This window comes from Pectinophora gossypiella, chromosome 1, assembly GCF_024362695.1.
Source record: "Pectinophora gossypiella chromosome 1, ilPecGoss1.1, whole genome shotgun sequence".
Lineage (NCBI taxonomy): Eukaryota > Metazoa > Arthropoda > Insecta > Lepidoptera > Gelechiidae > Pectinophora > Pectinophora gossypiella.
This window is the reverse complement of record NC_065404.1, coordinates 12,054,455-12,067,420: the sequence shown is the minus strand read 5'-3', so window position 1 is coordinate 12,067,420 and position 12,966 is coordinate 12,054,455. Positions and strand designations below refer to the sequence as shown.

At 38.3% G+C, this 12,966-nt stretch overlaps 1 protein-coding gene across 1 annotated transcript in view; it reads right to left on the bottom strand.

Annotated features, from left to right (window-relative positions):
- LOC126368892 (uncharacterized) overlaps positions 1–389 on the bottom strand; it is a 30,558-nt gene extending 30,169 nt beyond the window's left edge. Inside the window, exon 1 of the mRNA XM_050013111.1 lies at positions 283–389. The gene's annotated coding sequence lies outside the window, so the exon portion shown is untranslated. The remainder of the gene's footprint in view (positions 1–282) is intronic.
- Positions 390–12,966: the final 12,577 nt, after the last annotated feature.

Here is a 12,966-nt window from a genome sequence, read left to right as displayed (position 1 = left end):
ATTACTCTCGTATTATTCTTGACTGTCGCAACCTCGCACATCTTTTGACGGTTCAGGTCAGGGGTGCGCTTGAAAAATGGCTAATTATTCTTAGATCCTATATCGCTAAGAGATGATTCGAGGACTTACAAAGTCTGAATATTATAAAAATTAAATTGTTTCAATTTATGAAAAATATATATAATATTTAGTATTTTTAAATTAATTAGCCACTGTTAAATAGTGAAATATGTAGCGCATCCCGAATCATCCCTTTTCGTCCGTACACTCGAGTTCACTTACCTTTATATTTGTTGAATTAAAAAATAAGTGACGGCGGGAAAAATCACAGAGGCACTGTTGTAATAGCGCGCGGCAGGTTTTGACGAAGTCTTTTATAGTCGACGTAGCGGGGATGCGCGCGCGCCGCCGCCGGTCGGGGGGACCGCGCACTCAGACACGTACCTACTCCACTGACCAATTAAATTGACCTCCGGCTGGCCACTGAGGACCACAATTATTTACAATTTCAAAACACAAGCGTAAGAGGCGCAGGTCTCGATAAGTGGTCTCGGCAGCTCACCCCGAGCGAACTCACGTGAGCTTTTGTTTTTGTAAATCAATCTCTGCTGTAATCGATCAAGCCTTGTTTGTTTATTGTTTCCTTAGAAGTGCGGAAATGAAAAGATTTTATTGTTGTTACGCACGATGCACGAAAATTGTGGTATTTTTATAATTATGACATCTTCACTTATGTAAGTACGTAGTCGTTACATGAGTCATGTCAGGGGCCTATGGCGGCTCAATAATAAATCTGACACCAGGGTTGATGGGGTTAGTAATCACCTCACAACCCACACGATAGAAGAAGAAGAAGAAGACCAACCCTGATGTCATGGTTACTATTGAGTCGCCAAGGCAGCTGACATGACTCTATTGACGACTAGCGCTTAACGTGTCCTCCGAAGAACAGATCAGCCGGTTGATCAGTCTGCAAAATTCTAACCAAACTCCCGGTCCTGGGGATCATATACCCTTACAAATCGAAACCAGGATCTAACGGGACGTAGCATCGCGCCTGCTTCTCCGACGGGATAGGCAGAGGTGAATAGAATATACTCACACTCCTTGCCAGTTTTGTTTCAGTCTCATACAGTAAGTACTAGGGCGAGCCTATTGTAACTGAGCACAAATAATGAAAACCACGTGATATCATCTGTGATCCAAACAGGAATTCAAAAAATCGAATTCAGTGGTTTAGAGACGAAATTCGAACCCGTGACACTATTATTATGTAACTCACGCGTTCTCCAAACAAGCTATCACGATTATTTGAAGGCAATATGTATACCCATGTAGAAAAAAAAACTTGTTTGCACTCATTTCACTATTTAAAAGATATCAACGAACTAAACAGCTTAGGAATTAGATGCTTACTGCATTTCAGTTCAAATTCCATGTTAATGTTTACAAATAACTACAAACTTTAAATACCTATATAATATAACTGCGACTTGAATACCTGTTAAGTAATGACGGAATTTCCAGGCTACGTTCCTCAAAAACAAAATAGATGGCGCTGTACAGATTTTCCTTCTCTTAATCTTCTAATTTCATGGATATTAGACATAATTATATGCATCTTTTATCTTTGTTTTTAGGTATACATGATGACCCTTTTTATTACAGCCAGGCGCCAGGCACAATTGGATCTTCCACCCATTATGATTCTGATCAAAATAAAGAGAAACTAGTGATGTTCCGAATATCCGTATCCGTATCCGCGGATATCCGAGATAAAATAAAAATCCGTATCCGTATCCGTGTCCGTTACTTTTCACGCGGATCTTTTACGGATCTTTTTCAGGTGATTAAGTAGAATTATTAAATAAAAGGGCTATAAAATTCCATTCAGATTGTTTTTATTTCTTATAATCAAATATTTGGCACCTTTATATTGCAAACATTTAGATAGATAGATCTTTATTATGAAAGCAAGATAAAATATCACTTTTATAACAATGAAATAACTAAAACTTGAATCTTTTTGTTTAAGAAAATAAAGATCCGTATCCGCGGATCTTTACACTAAATATCCGTATTCAGATCCGTATCCGCGGATATACATTTTTAACGATCCGGCACATCACTAGTAGAAACATACCTAATTCTATACATAAAGTGATCGAAATATCAAGCAAGAATTATTTTTATATATGCTTTTGAGGTTATATTGTATTTTGGAATCATTATGTACCCGAGTAATGAGAATACAGGTAATTATCACGTTAAAGCTATACAACGCCATCTATATTGTTTTTTTGTGACCGTAACCTGTCAAAGTCCCTCATTTGAAATGTATGTGGTTCACCTATTGAAATGTTAGATATACCTATCTACGTATAAAATACATTAAGTTCTTACTTTTAATATACCGGTCATTAGCACTATAATACTGGGTGTTAGTGACATCGTAACGAATACTGAAGGGGTTGATTCAGACCATGATTCTGAGTTAAAATCAAGTGGAATTTTCCGTCGCAAAATTCATGATTTTTTTTTAGTTTTTTTAAATTATTTTCAATTCTATACTTTTGCGATGGAAAATTCCACTTGATATTAACTCAGAATAATCAGATGAATCATCCCTCTCAGTATTCGTTACGATGACACTTACACCCCGTACAAGTACATACGGTAGCCATATAAGTAGGTATGGGTGTTAGTGACACCGTAACGAATACTGAAGGGGAAGGTTCAGACCATGATTCTGAGTTGATATCAAGTGGAATTTCGTGTCAAAAAAATCATGAAAATTTTTCTTTTCTTTTTAATTATTTTCCAATCCATACTTTTGCGACGGAAATTTCTACTTGATATCAACTCAGAATCATGGCCTGAACCACCCCTCAAAGTTGTCGTTATGATGTCACTAACACCCTGTATGTTCACAATCCTGTCGCTTTAACATATTTCACATTTGATGAGACTTTGTTTTAATTTGACAAACAATTTAATGCGACATGGTTCTCAAGTTATAATACATAGGTTTATGCCACCATAATATAAATACGTACTCCCATATTAAAGTTAAGTATGTATCTTACTTAAAAATAAGGAATACTGACTATATAATAATGTTTTAAGTGCTTTAACTTGACTTTAAATAGCTTATTATATAGAAGTGGCAGATATAAAATAAGTTCAGGGATGTCGGAACAATTTTGTATCATTTTGCATCGATTCATTTCATTGTATTTTAAATATTTTACTAAACTCGATATTCATACTTAAATAGTTAGGTATTACTTCAATTTTCCTTTCCTGTCAGATTATATGGTTGTTGTGTGTGACAACCTGGTGTGACCACGAGTCCGGAGGGGATTTGTGTCATTGAAAGGGAAAATTGTTTCAGAAGCGTTCTAAAATTTAAAATAGGTAATGGACCTAGCTATATTCACATTCAAAAACAACGAACATTTATTACTTATTAAGTATACCTACTCCCATACGGACATTACCTATATAAGACGTTATTGTATTAGATACATTGTGATTAATTGATGTTCCATTATAATGTATAAGAGTATTATTATGTATTAATATTAAGTGTTCTATATGTATACTTAATATATTGTATTTCTTAAGTTGAGACTTAAATGTATTTTGCGCGAGATCATAGAGATTAATATATTATAGATGTAGATGTTTCTGATATATTACAGAACATTCATATAAAAAAATATCAAGTCATAAAGTGACAATTACGTAATCATAATTCCCGGAATTTATAATTATACTTACAATGTAACATCTTCTGTGATATAGTGATTTAAATATCGTAAACTGGTTTTATACACATACATCTTCTTAAGACCATGTTAATGAAATGTTTTGTGCAGAATATCATCACTTTTTTTGCATAAATTAACATTATTCTGCTAGTATCATGTTACGGATATGAAATAATAGGTACGTTTATTAAAATTAGGCGGTATTTAAATATGACTATATTTAGACTATATCAGATATGACTATACCTACTTTTAAACATTTTGTTTAAGAAAAGAGGAAGATAGAACCAACAGTCTAGAAACAAATGTCAAAATCAAAAGAAAAATGAAAAGTCAAGTTTTATTGTTCATAGTTGTGTGTACATAATGTTTACACAGCAAGGTTCTTAATTTACATTGCAAATAGTAGGTGCGTTGGTGCCCGTACTAGTAGTCACTATGTCTTTGCCCAACTGGGCACCCTCAAATTTAAGACAACAGGTCTTAAATTGTGAACCGGGCGAAAACCCTCAGGGCTGCTCATTTGTCCGGCTAAATATAATGCCATTTGCGGCAAATATACGATAAAACACGTCAATAACTTATGTCTTTGCTATAACTATCAATTTTCTTGAAGCCATTTTTTTCTCAGGCGAAGTCCGCGGCGTCCCGTATACTTTCAGACATGTTGCCGATTATGGGATCCAACTGGACACCCTCAGGCCTGTTGTCTTAAATTTTGTACAGGGTGAGAGCCCTCAGCGCTCCCTATTTGTCCGGCCAAGTAGTTAATGCCATCTGCCGCAAATCTACAATAAGTCTCGTCAAAAAAAAACGATTGTGGGATGAGAGGACATTTTTGTCGTGTTAGGTAACGTAGGGTTCCAAAAAAAATAGCCTATTTACTTTCGTAGTTAAGTTTACCACATGACACCTGGGTGTCGTCGGTTTACGTCTTTGGAACAAATTTTATAAAATGTGCAGAATGTTAAGGAATGCAATTGTCTAATAAATAACTGAATTAATGTTATGTAGGAAAGTGAGAATACTATGGAAGGATAATGAATGGGAATTTGATTGTTTATGGTATGAAAGGAGGATGGTTAATGAATGGCACGTAAGGCAGTTTTTAAAAAAGTAAGAGAGGCGGGTCGATGGTGCAATGATTTGTGTAAAATATAAGGAGTAAAGACATATAAAATATCCCGTGTTATTTCTATATCCCACAGTTATGTAATAAATTTTCCAAGATGTATCATACATACAGCCTCCGTGGTCTAGTGGTTAGAGCGTTAGGCTCACAATTTGGAGGTCCGGGTTCAATTCCCGATGGGGACATTGTCGAAATCACTTTGTGAGACTGTCCTTTGTTTGGTAAGGACTTTTCAGGCTTGAATCACCTGATTGTCCGAAAAAGTAAGATGATTCCGTGCTTCGGAGGGCACGTTAAGCCGTTGGTCCCGGCTATTAGCCGTAAAAACACCTCCACCAACCCACAGTGGAGCAGCGTGGTGGAGTATGCTCCATACCCCCTCCGGTTGATTGAGGGGAGGCCTGTGCCCAGCAGTGGGACGTATATAGGCAGTTTATGTATGTATGTATCATACATAAGAGACGTTCCCAACTTAGGGCTTGGGTATTCAAGCTTATACATTTAGATTAGGAGTTGTTGACGGAACCTAGCAGCTATAATTCAACGCCCACGTGCCATCATAAACCGGCGCTCCTGACATTGATACTCTGAGAGATCTCCGATCAATATTGACATGTTGAAATCTCCCATTACGGATCTCCGGTTCATCACTGACTACCTGCCCATTATTACAAAATACGTAATGCATAAGTAGCATCATTACAGCTCGCTGCGCTTTGTAAAGTAATCGCGGGTAATAAGCTCGGCAGGTGTGGAAATCGTTCAAATAGATGCAGTAGCTAATTGAATTGATGTTTGAAAGCGAATAGATAATAATGATCATTTATTTAAGTAATTAAAGGTACCTATGATACTTCATCGATGCTTCAAGGCAATCATAATAGGCTAGTTTCGAACTAGTCAAATCAGTTACTTTTTACTAAACGTCAAAACATGAAATTACCATGGAATTTGTTTGAAAAAGCACATTGTGACGTCATAGAAAAACGTGATAAAATGTCGGACTTATTAATACGTTTTTCTTGTTTAAAATTCATAAATAAGTTAAATAGCAAAAAGAACCGTTCTTCGTTAGTATTAGATCTGTCGTTATTTAGTATTAAAAGTTTCATAATTTATCTTGAACCTAGTATTCCAACAAGAACCAATTGGAGGTCCGTGTTACTTTATGAATCATAATACATGATGGGGTAAACAGCTTTTTTTGACGTGAGTTATTGTACGTAGATAGCATTAAATACTTGGCCGGACAAATGGGGAGCGTTGAGAGCTCTCACCCGGTGATAAATAAAGCCATAATCTACATAGTGGCAGAAGACTAACACTTGCAGCCACCATTAGGTTAGTTCCGTGCTTCGGAAGGCACGATAAGCCGTTGGTCTCGGGGCTACTAGCCCAAACGCCACCACTAAACCGCACTGGAGCAGCTTGGTGGAGTATGCTCCATGCCTCCTCCGGTTGATTGAGGGGAGACTTGTGCCCAGAAATGGGACGTATATATTTATGTAATTATTAGTAAGTATGTATGTTTTAAGTTATATGTAATGTTAATCGTATTAGACCCGATGACGTCATTCCATAATTGATTTCTAGACGGCATGGCTGTAATAATGATAGCCAACAAGGAACATTATTTTTCAGTTCTTGTATGTCTGACCGTCCGTCGTGTCTTATAGGAGGTGAAGGAATTGGTCTTCGATAGACAAGAAAGCAGAATGCTACACCGACAAGAGCGTGGCTCTTAAATTAGTGATGTGATGTCTGACCGTATGAAAGGATGACAAAGTATGAATCTTCGTTATCAAAAGGAAAAACACGAAATTAATTCATTGACAAATTGCTGGATAATAAAGCGCAAGCGCATCAATTGACATGAGGAATCTGCGGTCATATAACATGCAGACTACCAAATCGAAAGGACGTATAAAGTCTCGTGCCATTGCGTAACGTTACCCGTGTAAATAAAAAAATGGCTTCAGCCCAATCAATCAAACAATTTGGCGCCAACGTTGCTGCAACAATAATTATGTCAGGGGTGACAACTTGTAAGTACATTCAAATGTCGCTCTTATTGTACTAGTTTTGTTACATAGCTTCTGTTGAAAAGTACCTTTGTAAATAAGGTACTAAGTAAGTAGGTGCATTTAAATTACATACAAACCTCGCCCCAAAGCAATAAGCAATATTGATTATGTGTAAGTAAGTACATTGATATTCCTTATTCCTTACCTTATGATCCTTTATTTCAAAATTTCGTTCCTATCCAAATTCCTTTCTCCATAAACGTTTCCTAAGTTTTTATCCTCTACATTAATGGCAAATATGCAAGTCGCATGACGCCAAAGAAAAAAAGGCAACCCTATATCAAAAAAAAATTCTATGCCTAAACGGATACTGTGACCAAAATGTATAACATGAGATACGTTCATAACGGCATGTATCCATACATACCACTCATAGAAGCCTGCTCTTATGAATCGGAGGTTAAAGCATACTCCACCACGCTGCTCCATTTTGGTTTGATGGAGACTATTGGAAACTCCCCTAAACCAGAGTATAATAAAAAATCATTTTCATAAGTGACTCGTCCGGGAATCAAACCCGGGACCTCTTTTTTGTCAATATGTCAGCCGTTAAAAACACTATAGAGGTTGCTTAGGTGCTGTAAATTATATCAATTAACACCACATCATTTTCTGTTCCGACTGGCAGTCACAATTAAGTCCCTCAGTCAATACTAATCTACACTTTTCAAATTAACCATAATTATATCTCTCGACGTAGGTACCGCACCCTTACATAAAGATTACAAAGTTAATTACAATACTTAATTATCATTTATTAATTCCTTACCCATAAAAGGATTTTAATATTGCAATAACTAACGTTGAATGGTCTATCACTCATATAAAAAATGTCAATGACATTTTATTAATTTATTGAATAATGTATTCCTATTATGAACTAGTTTTGTAGTGAATCATAAAAATATTCATCTTATTTATGCGCGTCATTTCCGTAGGCATAGAGGGGACGAGTTGGCAATTTCCGGTAAGCTATTCTTTTTTTTTGCAGATTTTGGCGTAAAAAGTTTTATAAGTACTAAAGAATACTAAAGAAGTTTGGCATACACTTATTAAACTTTTGTAAAATGAACTGGTTGAATATTAATAAACAAATGTAACTTTAAAGAGAAAAAGAAGTAAAAAAGAAATAAATTTAAAAGGCATCTATTTTTTCGTGATAACCAGTGTATCAATAATAAATTGAAAGAAAAGGAAACCAAAAAGTTTCTATACTTACTTGCTTTAAATAATTTACCTACTTATTTATATTTATCGCGGTAACGCGTGCATACAAATTCGAACATAACAAAATATTCCCCGGCCAGAACGTCGTAATGCTATCACTACTCTTCGTGCTGCGAGCTTAAAATTGTATGTTCTAGAAGCTTAGTTCGGTGGGTGTTTCGATCCTACATCATGACGAGAGCACGCTTCTATTTAAGTAGGTACTAGGTACTTACCTGTTCATTACACAAAACCTAATAATCCTAGGTACATTCATGCACACTAATTTAACAGCCTCCGTGGTCTAGTGGTTAGAGCGTAAGGCTCACGATCTGGAGGTCCGGGTTCGATTCCCGATGGGGACATTGTCGAAATCACTTTGTGAGACTGTCCTTTGTTTGCTAAGGACTTTTCAGGCTTGAATCACCTGATTGTCCGTAAAAGTAAGATGATTCCGTGCTTCGGAGGGCACGTTAAGCCGTTGGTCCCGGCTATTAGCCGTAAAAAACACCTCCACCAACCCGCATTGGAGCAGCGTGGTGGAGTATGCTCCATACCCCCTCCGGTTGATTGAGGGGAGGCCTGTGCCCAGCAGTGGGACGTATATAGGCTGTTTACGTACGTACGTACATTCATGCAAAAAGATCAAATAGATGCAAGTGCAGTATTTTTACCTACATACACACAAACATAAAATACTTATAAGTATGTATGCTCATCGGTTTTCTTGCATACGAAATTATTTAACTACTCCAAACAATTGCCAAACGCAACCTATTGTGTTTTAAAATAAAAAAAATATAATACGCCGTGGGAAACCATTGTTAGACAACGAGAAAACGCATTGCCAGTACGTAAACGTTTACAGGTCGCATTTTAATAAGAAGCTAGACCCATTTGTGGGGTAGATAGCTGATTTGTTTTGTCTTGTAAGCTGTTGGTTTTCCAAGAAATAAATAAGTTAAATAATAAATTAAATACATAGCTGTGTAAGTTAAGGAACATTACATTCAGACCGTTCGCTATAAAAGGTACTCCCATAAACCGTTCTCAGACGAATGTCTCTAGCGACCATGTAAGTAAAACTAACCACTTAATTATGGAAAAAAAAGTATCTGCTTAAAAATATATATCTCCGTTAGAAGCGCATAACAGAAGTGGCTGCAGGGTGTCTGATTCATCGCTTGTGGCTCTGTCTACTCCGATAGAGATACGGACGCGACTTTAAGTATATGTGTCGTCAGAAGCCCGATTAAAGATAAGCATTATCGATTTCGACTATCTGACGGACATCGACGCAGCAGTCTCGACTAACTTCATAATTAGTTCACCTTCGTATGATGCTGATTTCAACCTTCAACTGCCATCAACATCACATGGTTTGACTAAACGTTGAAAGGCCAATGAATATTGAAATATAGTGTTTTACCGAAGCAATTTAGCCAACGTGTGTTTATTGTTTACAATGAACACGTAGTAACTTATGTTTATTCCGATGAGGAGACGCATTGATTATCGCTAAGTATTACCCTCGATGGCTAGTGGCGGTAGGTGTATCTATTGAAGCATCGCCCGTCGTGGCTGCGCCGTTACAAAAGCCACCAGTTTTTGTGTATATTCAATATTTACTGTGATTCTCAGACTGAGATTATAGAAAATGACTTTTTAACGCACGATCGCGAAGGGTCTAATTTGCAACCCACGCGGCGATTGTTTTGGGATGCGCATTGAAGCGGTAATGATTGAGGCGACCTTAGCCTGCTTGTTGCCGGCAGGATCCGACTGAATTATCTCATTTCGAATGTAAGAATCTGCCATAGCACCACTTGGCGGCCATAGATTGCGGTTTCAGCAAAGGTCACTGCACTATATGATTTGATCGCCGTTTGTTACTTACATTGCGATCTGGAGGCTCGACTTTTAGGTACCGTTTTAAAACAAAGGGAGGAAGATACGAGGCTAAGTTAGATAAACAACAACTGTTGATGTAATTCATATAGTATAGGTAAGTACCTACATCATCATCACCAGCCCATTAACGTCCCCACTGCTGGGGCACGGGCCTTCTCTATGGATGGATAGGGAGATCGAGTCTTAAACCACCACGCGGGCCCAGTGCGGATTGGTGGTTATTAACGACTGCTAATGCAGCCGGGACCAACGGCTTCACGTACCTTCCGAAGCACGGACGAGTTCGAGATGAAATCTTTTTTTTTTCGTGGTCACCCATCCTATGACCGGCCTTTGCGAAAGTTGCTTAACTTCAACAATCGCAGACCGAGCGCGTTAAGCGCTGCGCCACCGAATTCCTCAAGTAAGTACCTACATAAGTAAGTTTAATATGAAATAGGTTACCATGTCAGTGTACACTGGTTATTCTCAATACAAATGCAATACTTAAGTACTCTCATCTCTAGGCCTGCGGAGGTCCATGTTGCTATATGTCTCTAATACATCACCCATCTATCAATCATAATCTCGTTATGACATGGCCTGTTAATCTGGTCAAACGCCAGACTTGTTTAATTGAAAACATCAAACTGATATATCGATAGTAAATAAGAGTTTGTATGTTCTAATTTAAAAAAATATTGAGATGAGAAGTTGAGGTTACAAGGTTTTAATAAGTATTCAGGGTCCGAAATTACATGCAGTCTAGACACGACATGTTTCTTGAATGTAGCTTCAAACTTCGAAGCTTCAAAAGCTTCGTGAGTTGTGTGTGAGATTAAATTATTTTTTTACTTTATTTTGTCACAACATTATTAATGAGCCGTGGCAGCCCAGTTGGTAGAACGCTTGCCTCTCACTTTGAGGTCGCAGGTTCGAATCCAGCACGGGTCTAAACCAATGATTGTCGATTTTGTTTTCGAATTCATGTTTGGATCATAAATGATTATCACGTGCTCAGCGGTGAACGAGAACATCGTGAAGAAACCCACATTCCCGATAAATGCATTTTCGGAGTTATGTGACCGAAACTGTATTGGGCTGGTTTTTCCTTCGCGGGTTGGAAGGTCAGACAGGCAGTCGCTTCGGTAAAAAACCGGACCTGTCAAATCTTCAGGTTAGGTAAGCGAACCCTGTAAACAACGGGATAATGCTAGGTAGATTATGGTAAAATGCATGCATTTAACTAAATAAAAGTAATCTTCATAAAACCAGTGCGTAAAAGCCATACAACAGGATGCAATAGGCCGAAAATTGCATTACTGCATCCGTGTCAATTTGTGCGAATTATATGGACGATCATTAAACAAGGTCGGTTTTTACGATGTTGGTAAGGTGAATACTCGGTCGAGCTCAAGGTGGCAGCGACCGTTATTTACGAAATTAATCGTACGGCTTTGGGCCTTGTAGTTTTTCAAATTACGTATAATTTCAATTCGCGAGCGATATGTCTCACGAGCACATCTCCATCGTTCTGCGGCCTTGTTTGAGGTCGGTGCGATCATGATTCAAGTCGACGTGGTACACTGTAAGCTCTCATTATCCACACGCGAATATTACGACGATCAAAACCTACGTCTTCATCCGGTTGGGGGCCTAATTGTTTTCCTTTTTCTTCTATCGTGTGGGTTGTGAGGTGGATTACCAACCCCATCAACCCTGGTATCAGGGTTACTACTGAGCCGCCATAGGCCCGTGACATGACTCATGTAAGACTACGTACTTACATCAGTAAGTAATAACCGGGACCAAGGCTTAACGTGCCTTCCAAAGCACGGATCATCTTACTTTCGGACAATCGGGTGATCAGCCTGTAATATCCTAATCAAACTAGGGATTACAAAGTAATTTTTGTGATTTGTCCCCACCGGGATTCGAACCCGGGACCTCGGGATCGTGAGCACAACGCTCAACCACTGGACCACGGAAGCCGTGAGATGATGTGTCAATATCGAGGTTACAGTTTCGACAGACGTTTTCTAGATTTGTTTGAACTAGTGCTAGGCAAAGGGCTCATCCACTCAAGTACTACGCTGCTCTGCAGTGGCGACCCTAACAAAATATTTAGGTGGTGCGAGATAGAGGCACCCCTCAGCTCCTTAAATTTCAAAATTTTTCATTAGTTTACGGCTACCTAAATTTACCAATTTAAAACTTAAAAAAAAATGTTTACGGTCAACCGGTATGACTTTTTTGTGGCCGCAATCTAACTTAAAAAAAAGAATTATCTTGGTTGATTTTGGCGGATACCACCCGAAATTGCTTAACTTTATAAATTAATTCATTCAATAAGCATTCTGTTACAGACTGTAGGGTAAGATACACATGGGCATTTATGTACTACCTTCGGGAATCATAGCAGGTAACAGAACGTTTTGAACGTTCTGAGGAGCTCGGTGGCGCAGCGGTAAACGCGCCCGGTCTGCGATTGTTGAAGTTAAGCAACTTTCACAAGGCCGGTCATAGGATGGGTGACCATAAAAAAAAAGTTTTCATCTCGAGGTCCTCCGTGCTTCGGAAGGCACGTGAAGCCGTTGGTCCCGGCTGCATTAGCAGTTGTTAATAACCACCAATCCGCACTTAAGGCCCGATCTCCCTAACCATCCATAGGGAAGGCCCGTGCCCCAGCAATGAGGACGTTAAGGGGCTGGTGATGATGAACAGAACGTTTACGATTTAAGATGCGTTTTATTACTTCAGTACCAACGAGGGACTTTCCCGGCGACGTTCCCCTAAAAAATATATAGATGGCGCTGTTCAGATTTTACATGATAATTACTTGTTTTCTCATTGCTCGGGGTACATAATTATTCAAAAATCA